Source organism: Pituophis catenifer, unplaced genomic scaffold, assembly GCF_029215685.1.
Source record: "Pituophis catenifer annectens isolate HBS135680 unplaced genomic scaffold, rPitCat1.0.hap2 SCAF_4, whole genome shotgun sequence".
In the NCBI taxonomy this organism is placed as follows: domain Eukaryota; kingdom Metazoa; phylum Chordata; class Lepidosauria; order Squamata; family Colubridae; genus Pituophis; species Pituophis catenifer.
Window position 1 is genome coordinate 129,347,950 of NW_027256884.1, and position 8,917 is coordinate 129,356,866.

At 48.6% G+C, this 8,917-nt stretch overlaps 1 protein-coding gene across 1 annotated transcript in view; it reads left to right on the plus strand.

Annotated features, from left to right (window-relative positions):
* The first annotated feature begins 744 nt into the window (after positions 1-744).
* P2RY6 (pyrimidinergic receptor P2Y6) overlaps positions 745-8,917 on the plus strand; it is a 43,828-nt gene continuing 35,655 nt past the window's right edge. Inside the window, 1 exon segment of the mRNA XM_070944102.1 lies at positions 745-783. The gene's annotated coding sequence lies outside the window, so the exon portion shown is untranslated.

An 8,917-nucleotide genomic window follows, 5' to 3' on the forward strand; every position in this document is an offset into this window, starting at 1 on the left:
AGGAGAGGAGAGAAAAGAGAAGAGAAGAAGAGAAGAGAGAAGAGAAAAGAGAAGAGGAGAGAAAAGAGAAGAGGAGAGAAGAGAAGAGAAGAGAGGAGAGGAGAGGGGAGGGGAGGGGAGGGGAGGGGAGAGGAGAGGAGAGGAGAGAAGAGAAGAGAAGAAGAAGAGAGGAGGAAGGGGTCAAGGTATTTTCCAAAGCCCCCGAAGGCCAGACAAGGAATCATGGATGGAAACTGATCAAGGAGAGATTCAACCTAGAAATCAGGAGGAATTGTATGACTGTGGGAACTGTTAACCAGTGGAACGACTTGCCACCAGAAGCTGTGGGAGCTTCATCCCTGGAGGCTTTCGAGAAGAGACTGGACTGCCATCGGTCAGAAACGGTGTAGGGCTTCCTGCTTGGGCAGGGGGTCGGACTAGATGACCTCCAAGGTCCCTCCCGACTCTCTTCCTTTGTCATCTGTTGATCACCCTCTGTTGATGCCATTTGGCTTCCAAGGAAGCTTCAAAACCTTCTGCTGGTCCTGCCAAGAGGAGAAGGTGCGGCAGGGAAGGAGGGAGGGCAGAGCAGAGCAGCGGCGGGGCCGGGCCAGGCTGGGGAGCTGGGCGGGTTCGCGGCTGGCTGCGGCTCTTCCCCGCCGGAGCCCGAGCAGAGCAGAGCAGAGCAGAGCAGAGCGCGGCGTGGTTCCCAGGGACGTCTCGCCTCTTTTCTCGCCGCCCCCGGGCAAAGCAAGCAAGCGGGGCTGCCGATCGGGCGCTGCGGGGCCAGGTGTCCGAGGCCAGGTAGGAGCTCCGCGGAAGGGCGCAGTGGGGCAGCTGCCAGGCTGGGCAAGAGCCGCTCCTGCGCCCCGGGGAAGCGCAAAGCAAGGAGCTCGGGGCTTCCACGAGGGAAGCAGGGAGGGAGGGAGGGTGAGGGGGGGGCTGTTATGGGAAGCACGGATAGCTGACCTCTAAGGTTCCCCCTTTTTTTTGGACCGTGGAAGAAGCCGCCTTGGGGAGAGAAAGGGGGTCCCCCAGGCTTTCCCCCATTTAAAGGGTGGGGGGGCTGTTGTGGAAGGCATGGATAGCTGACCTCTAAGGTTCCTCCCCTTTTTTGGACCGCGGAAGAAGCCACCTTGGGGGAGAGAAAGGGGGTCCCCCAGGCTTTCCCCCATTTAAAGGGTGGGGGGCTGTTGTGGGAGGCTCGGATAGCTGACCTCTAAGGTCCCCCCTTTTTTTTGGACCGTGGAAGAAGCCGCCTTGGGGAGAGAAAGGGGGTCCCCCAGGCTTTTCCCCATTTTAGGGGTGGGTGACCAGTCTTGAAAGGCTCGGATTTATTTATTTATTTATTTATTTATTAAATTTTTATACCGCCCCCTCTCCCGAAGGACTCGGGGCGGTGAACAGCCAAAATTAAAAACACACAATACAAATATTAAAATACATTAAAACAGAATTAAATTATCTTAGGCTTCTCCAATTTAAAACCCCATTACCCATAAAATTCACCAATTAAAAAATTTTTTAACCCAGCCCGGCTTGCTGAAATAAAAACGTCTTCAGGGCCCGGCGGAAGGTCCGGAGATCCGGGATTAGTCGTATCCCTGGGGGCAGCTCATTCCAGAGGGCGGGTGCCCCCACAGAGAAGGCTCTTCCCCGGGGGGTCGCCAGCCGACATTGCCTGACAGACGGCACCCTGAGGAGACCCTCTCTGTGGGAGCGTGTTGGCCGGTGGGAGGTTATCGGAGGCAGAAGGTGGTCTCGTAAATAACTGGGTCCTAAGCCATGGAGCGCTTTGAAGATGAGAACCAACACCTTGAAGCGCACTCGGAAGACCACCGGAAGCCAATGCAGCTCGCGCAGGAGAGGTGTCACGTGGGAGCGCCATGCCGCCCCCATAAGTACCCGCGCGGCCGCATTCTGCACCAGTTGGAGCCTCCGAGTGCTCCTCAAGGGGAGCCCCATGTAGAGAGCATTACAGTAGTCAAGGCGGGAAGTAACGAGGGCATGAGTGACCGTGCATAGGGAGTCCCGATCCAGAAAGGGGCGCAACTGGCGTATCAGGCGAACCTGATAGCTGACCTCTAAGGTTCCCCCCCTTTTTATGGACCTCGAAAGAAGCCGCTTTGGGGGAGAGAAAGGGGATCCCCCAGGCTTTCCCCCATGTAAAGGGTGGGGGGGCTGTTGTGGGAGGCACGGATAGCTGACCTCTAAGGTTCCTCCCCTTTTTTTTTTGGACCGTGGAAGAAGCCACCTTGGGGGAGAGAAAGGGGGTCCCCCAGGCTTTCCCCCATTTTAAGGGTGGGGGGGCTGTTGTGGGAGGCACAGATAGCTGACCTCTAAGGTTCCTCCCCTTTTTTTGGACCTCAAAAGAAGCCACTTTGGGGAGAGAAAGGGGGTCCCCCAGGCTTTCCCCCATTTTAAGGGTGGGGGGGCTGTTGTGGGAGGCTCGGATAGCTGACCTCTAAGGTCCTCCCTTTTTATGGACCTCAAAAGAAGCCACTTTGGGGGAGAGAAAGGCTTTCCCCCATTTTAAGGGTGGGCGACTACTCTTGAAAGGCTCAGATAGCTGACCTCTAATGTCCCCCCTTTTTTGGACCGAGGAAGAAGCTGCCTTGGGGAGAGAAAGGGGGGGTTCCCCCAGGCTTTCCCCCATTTAAAGGGTGGGGGGTCTGTTGTGGGAGGCTCGGATAGCTGACCTCTAAGGTTCCCTCCTCTTTTTTTGGACCTCAAAAGAAGCCGCCTTGGGGAGAGAAAGGGGGTCCCTCAGGCTTTTCCCCATTTTAAGGGTGGGTGACCAGTCTTGAAAGGCTCAGATAGCTGACCTCTAAGGTTCCCCCCCCTTTTTTGGACCGTGGAAGAAGCCACCTTGGGGGAGAGAAAGGGGGTCCCCCAGGCTTTCCCCATTTAAAGGGTGGGTGGCTACTCTTGAAAGGCTCGGATAGCTGACCTCTAAGGTTCCCCCTTTTTTTTTTGGACCGCGGAAGAAGCCACCTTGGGGGAGAGAAAGGGGGGGTCTCCCAGGCTTTCCCCATTGAATGGGGATTTTAGGGTCCTATCTTACGGCTGGAAGGACTTTCGAGGTCCTCTAGTCCACCCCTCTGGTCAGGGCATCTCTGCGCTAAGCCCACCTGGACAGGTGCCCCCCCCATCCAGCCACTAGTGTGTGTATTCACGTGCCTTTGTTTGCGTGTCAGTGTCCCGTGTGTTTATTTATGTGCGTCTTTGCGCGTTTGTGTGTGTTTGTGTTTACCCGCGTGTGTTTGTTTGTGGGGATCCGTCCTCCAACCCAGAACAGCCCCCCCTTCCCCCCCCCCGGCACATGGCAGCCTTTTCCAATATTTGCACATTTTATTTTATTTTATTTTATTTTGCATCGTAAATATTCTCCCCTCTTTTGTGGGTTGGGTCTTCTGGCAAAGCCGGGGCATCTAGTTTATTCTATTTTATTTTATTTTTAAAAAACTTTTTGCAATTTATTGAGCTGCCGTTGAATCATATCTGTTGGATTTTATGGTTTGGAATGAAGGGAGAAGGTTTCCCCTCTGGATTGAAAATTTTATTTTTCCTTTCAAGATGTTTCTCTCTCTCTTTTTTTTTTATTTTTTTTTTAACATTTTATATTTTAAATTACTAACATTACAAACAACATATACAATATTTCACCCTGTGCTATACATAAGAAAGGAAGATTTGGTTCTTCGGATATATCCTCATGATCGCCAAAATCCACGTTCTCGGGGTACAGGTACCGAAGCATCCAATTTTCCCAGCGCATAGTCCACAAATGGTTTCCAAATTTTCCAGAAAATATCTTCTTTATAGTCACCATTTCTAATTTTAATATCACATGTCATTTTATCGTTTAAAGCTAATTTCCACATTTCACAATACCATTCTTCTATTCTAAAATTCACATCTAATTTCCAATATCTGGCTATTATAATTCTACCCATTATAATCATAATTCTAATCAATTCTTTCTCATATTTTGTTGGTTCTATTTCCTTAATTATCAACAGTAATATAGTTTCTGGTCTCAATATTATTGCTTTCCCCATCATTTCAAATATCATTTCCTCCAATTGTTGCCAAAACTTTTTAACTTTATCACATTTGTACCACATATGTTCATAAGTCCCTAATTCCATATCACATCTCCAACATTGTTTACTAATTTTTTTATCCATCAATGACAATCTTAATGGAGTCAAATACCATTTCCAAACAACCTTATAATTATGCTCTTTAATCCTCACAGATAAAGTCTTCATAATTCTACTCTTCCAATTCACGTTCCAATCTAAATCTGATATTTTAATATTAAGTTCTTTTTCCCAATTCATCTTCATCACCCTTTGTGGTTTTCCATCAAAATTTATAATCTTATATATCTTACTAACGAGTCCCTTTAGCCCAATTTCATCTTTGATGTTTCTCTCTCTCTCTCTCTCTCCTTTTCCTCCTGGCTGGGTGGGGAGCCCCAAAAGTCCAGTCGGAGGACTGCGTTAAAATCCCCCCCCCCACCTTGTGTTTTGCAGAGTGAGAAGTACAGATAATCCTCGAATTACGACCGGGATTGAGCCCAACATTTCCCCATCGCTAAGCAAGACAGTTTGCTAAGGGAGTTTTTGCCCCGTTTAATGATCTTTCTTGCCATCGTGGTTAAGTGAATCACTGTGATAGTAACACAGTTGTTAAGTGAATCTGGCTTCCTGGTTGACATTGTTTGTCACGTGAAGCCAGAATACTGTCACCATTATACTTACAGGCTAGTTCTAATCCTGCCTTAGGCAAGAAAGCCAGCTGAGTGGGCCATTCACCAGGAGGTGGGGAGTTCTAGTCCCACTTTAGGCATGAAAGCCAGCTGAGTGGGCCATTCACCAGGAGGTGGGGAGTTCTAGTCCCACTTTAGGCATGAAAGCCATCTGGGTGACTTTGGGCCAATCACCAGGAGAAAGTGAGTTCTAGTTCCGCCTTAGGCATGAAAGCCATCTGGGTGACTTTGGGCTAATCACCAGGAGAAAGTGAGTTCTAGTTCCGCCTTAGGCATGAAAGCCATCTGGGTGACTTTGGGCCAATCACCAGGAGAAAGTGAGTTCTAGTTCTGCCTTAGGCATGAAAGCCATCTGGGTGACTTTGGGCCAATCACCAGGAGAAAGTGAGTTCTAGTTCCGCCTTAGGCATGAAAGAAAGCTGGGTGACTTTGGGCCAATCACCAGGAGATAGTGAGTTCTAGTTCCGCCTTAGGCATGAAAGCCATCTGGGTGAATTTGGGCCAATCACCAGGAGAAAGTGAGTTCTAGTTCCGCCTTGGGCATGAAAGAAAGCTGGGTGACTTTGGGCCAATCACCAGGAGAAAGTGAGTTCTAGTTCCACCTTGGGCATGAAAGCCATCTGGGTGACTTTGGGCCAATCACCAGGAGATGGTGAGTTCTAGTTCCATCCTGGGCATGAAAGCCATCTGGGTGACTGTGGGCCAGTCTTTCCCTCTCAGCTCACCCCACCTCGCAGAGTTGTTGTGGGGAAAATAGGAGGAGGAGGGAGTATTATTTATGTTCACCACCTAGATATTTATATAATAAGGGTGGGGGGGGGAAATAAATTTAAAAACGTGGCATATATATAATATAAAGTGAAATTAGATATTAACATACTGGATATAAATGTAAATAATGATCCTGCTAAAAAAACAGTTAATTATGAATATTTAAAAATAAAGAGAAGGAGCGGGAGGATAAAAGCTAAGAGTAAAGACAAAAGTCGATGCAGAACGTTGTAAAATTGTATATATCTGTTGTTAGTATTGTATTTTAACGTCTGGTGTATGTGTGTTTTTTGTTTTTTGTTTTAGTCTCTTGATTTCTTTTGCTATTGTGTGTTTGGTTTTAAAATGTAAAATACTCAATAAAAATATTTTTTTAAAAAATAAATAAAAACGTGGCACAAAAGGGCAGGTTTGGCCTTCTGTGGGTGGCAGTTGGAGAGCTCGAACGACGGCAGGGGAAGCTGGGCCCTGGCAAGTCCCGAGTTCGAGTTTTCCATTTCACCACCTACCAAATGAAAACCCCTCCCTCGGAACTGAAGCCAGAAGGACGACCGAGTCCTCTTCTTTAATGACCGAGGAGAAAGACCTTCCCCAAATCCCACCCACCGCATGGGGAGAGGGGAACCAATTTGTGTTTGTCAGCTTGGACAGAAGCTGCTTTGTTCCTTGAGGGAAATGCTGGTTTGTTCCTTGAGGGAGATACTGGTTTGTTCCTTGAGGGAGATGCTGGTTTGTTCCTTGAGGGAGATGCTGGTTTGTTCCTTGAGGGAGATGCTTCTTTGTTCCTTGAGGGAGATGCTGGTTTGTTCCTTGAGGGAGATGCTGGTTTGTTCCTTGAGGGAGATGCTGCTTTGTTCCTTGAGGGAGATGCTGGTTTGTTCCTTGAGGGAGTTGCTGGTTTGTTCCTTGAGGAAGATGCTGGTTTGTTCCTTGAGGGAGATGCTGCTTTGTTCCTTGAGGGAGAATCTGCTTTGTTCCTTGAGGGAGAATCTGATTTGTTCCTTGAGGGAGATGCTGGTTTGTTCCTTGAGGGAGATGCTGCTTTGTTCCTTGAGGGAGATGCTGCTTTGTTCCTTGAGGGAGAATCTGATTTGTTCCTTGAGGGAGATGCTGGTTTGTTCCTTGAGGGAGATGCTGGTTTGTTCCTTGAGGGAGATGCTGGTTTGTTCCTTGAGGGAGATGCTGCTTTGTTCCTTGAGGGAGATGCTGGTTTGTTCCTTGAGGGAGTTGCTGGTTTGTTCCTTGAGGAAGATGCTGGTTTGTTCCTTGAGGGAGATGCTACTTTGTTCCTTGAGGGAGAATCTGATTTGTTCCTTGAGGGAGATGCTGGTTTGTTCCTTGAGGGAGATGCTGCTTTGTTCCTTGAGGGAGATGCTGCTTTGTTCCTTGAGGGAGATGCTGCTTTGTTCCTTGAGGGAGAATCTGATTTGTTCCTTGAGGGAGATGCTGGTTTGTTCCTTGAGGGAGATGCTGGTTTGTTCCTTGAGGGAGATGCTGGTTTGTTCCTTGAGGGAGATGCTGGTTTGTTCCTTGAGGGAGATGCTGGTTTGTTCCTTGAGGGAGATGCTGGTTTGTTCCTTGAGGGAGATGCTGGTTTGTTCCTTGAGGGAGATGCTGTTTTGTTCCTTGAGGGAGATGCTGGTTTGTTCCTTGAGGGAGTTGCTGGTTTGTTCCTTGAGGAAGATGCTGGTTTGTTCCTTGAGGGAGAATCTGATTTGTTCCTTGAGGGAGATGCTGGTTTGTTCAATGAGGGAGAGGCTGGTTTGTTCCTTGAGGGAGAGGCTGGTTTGTTCCTTGAGGGAGATGCTGCTTTGTTTCTTGAGGGAGATGCTGCTTTGTTCCTTGAGGGAGATGCTGGTTTGTTCAATGAGGGAGATGCTGATTTGTTCCTTGAGGGAGATGCTGGTTTGTTCCTTGAGGGAGAGGCTGGTTTGTTCCTTGAGGGAGAGGCTGGTTTGTTCCTTGAGGGAGATGCTGGTTTGTTCCTTGAGGGAGATGCTGCTTTGTTCCTTGAGGGAGATGCTGGTTTGTTCCTTGAGGGAGATGCTGGTTTGTTCCTTGAGGGAGTTGCTGGTTTGTTCCTTGAGGGAGATGCTGCTTTGTTCCTTGAGGGAGATGCTGGTTTGTTCCTTGAGGGAGTTGCTGGTTTGTTCCTTGAGGAAGATGCTGGTTTGTTCCTTGAGGGAGAATCTGATTTGTTCCTTGAGGGAGATGCTGGTTTGTTCAATGAGGGAGAGGCTGGTTTGTTCCTTGAGGGAGAGGCTGGTTTGTTCCTTGAGGGAGATGCTGCTTTGTTTCTTGAGGGAGATGCTGCTTTGTTCCTTGAGGGAGATGCTGGTTTGTTCAATGAGGGAGATGCTGATTTGTTCCTTGAGGGAGATGCTGGTTTGTTCCTTGAGGGAGAGGCTGGTTTGTTCCTTGAGGGAGATGCTGGTTTGTTCCTTGAGGGAGATGCTGGTTTGTTCCTTGAGGGAGATGCTGGTTTGTTCCTTGAGGGAGATGCTGGTTTGTTCCTTGAGGGAGATGCTGTTTTGTTCCTTGAGGGAGATGCTGGTTTGTTCCTTGAGGGAGTTGCTGGTTTGTTCCTTGAGGAAGATGCTGGTTTGTTCCTTGAGGGAGAATCTGATTTGTTCCTTGAGGGAGATGCTGGTTTGTTCCTTGAGGGAGAATCTGATTTGTTCCTTGAGGGAGATGCTGGTTTGTTCAATGAGGGAGAGGCTGGTTTGTTCCTTGAGGGAGAGGCTGGTTTGTTCCTTGAGGGAGATGCTGCTTTGTTTCTTGAGGGAGATGCTGCTTTGTTCCTTGAGGGAGATGCTGGTTTGTTCAATGAGGGAGATGCTGATTTGTTCCTTGAGGGAGATGCTGGTTTGTTCCTTGAGGGAGAGGCTGGTTTGTTCCTTGAGGGAGATGCTGGTTTGTTCCTTGAGGGAGATGCTGGTTTGTTCCTTGAGGGAGATGCTGGTTTGTTCCTTGAGGGAGATGCTGGTTTGTTCCTTGAGGGAGATGCTGTTTTGTTCCTTGAGGGAGATGCTGGTTTGTTCCTTGAGGGAGTTGCTGGTTTGTTCCTTGAGGAAGATGCTGGTTTGTTCCTTGAGGGAGAATCTGATTTGTTCCTTGAGGGAGATGCTGGTTTGTTCAATGAGGGAGAGGCTGGTTTGTTCCTTGAGGGAGAGGCTGGTTTGTTCCTTGAGGGAGATGCTGCTTTGTTTCTTGAGGGAGATGCTGCTTTGTTCCTTGAGGGAGATGCTGGTTTGTTCAATGAGGGAGATGCTGATTTGTTCCTTGAGGGAGATGCTGGTTTGTTCCTTGAGGGAGAGGCTGGTTTGTTCCTTGAGGGAGAGGCTGGTTTGTTCCTTGAGGGAGATGCTGGTTTGTTCCTTGAGGGAGATG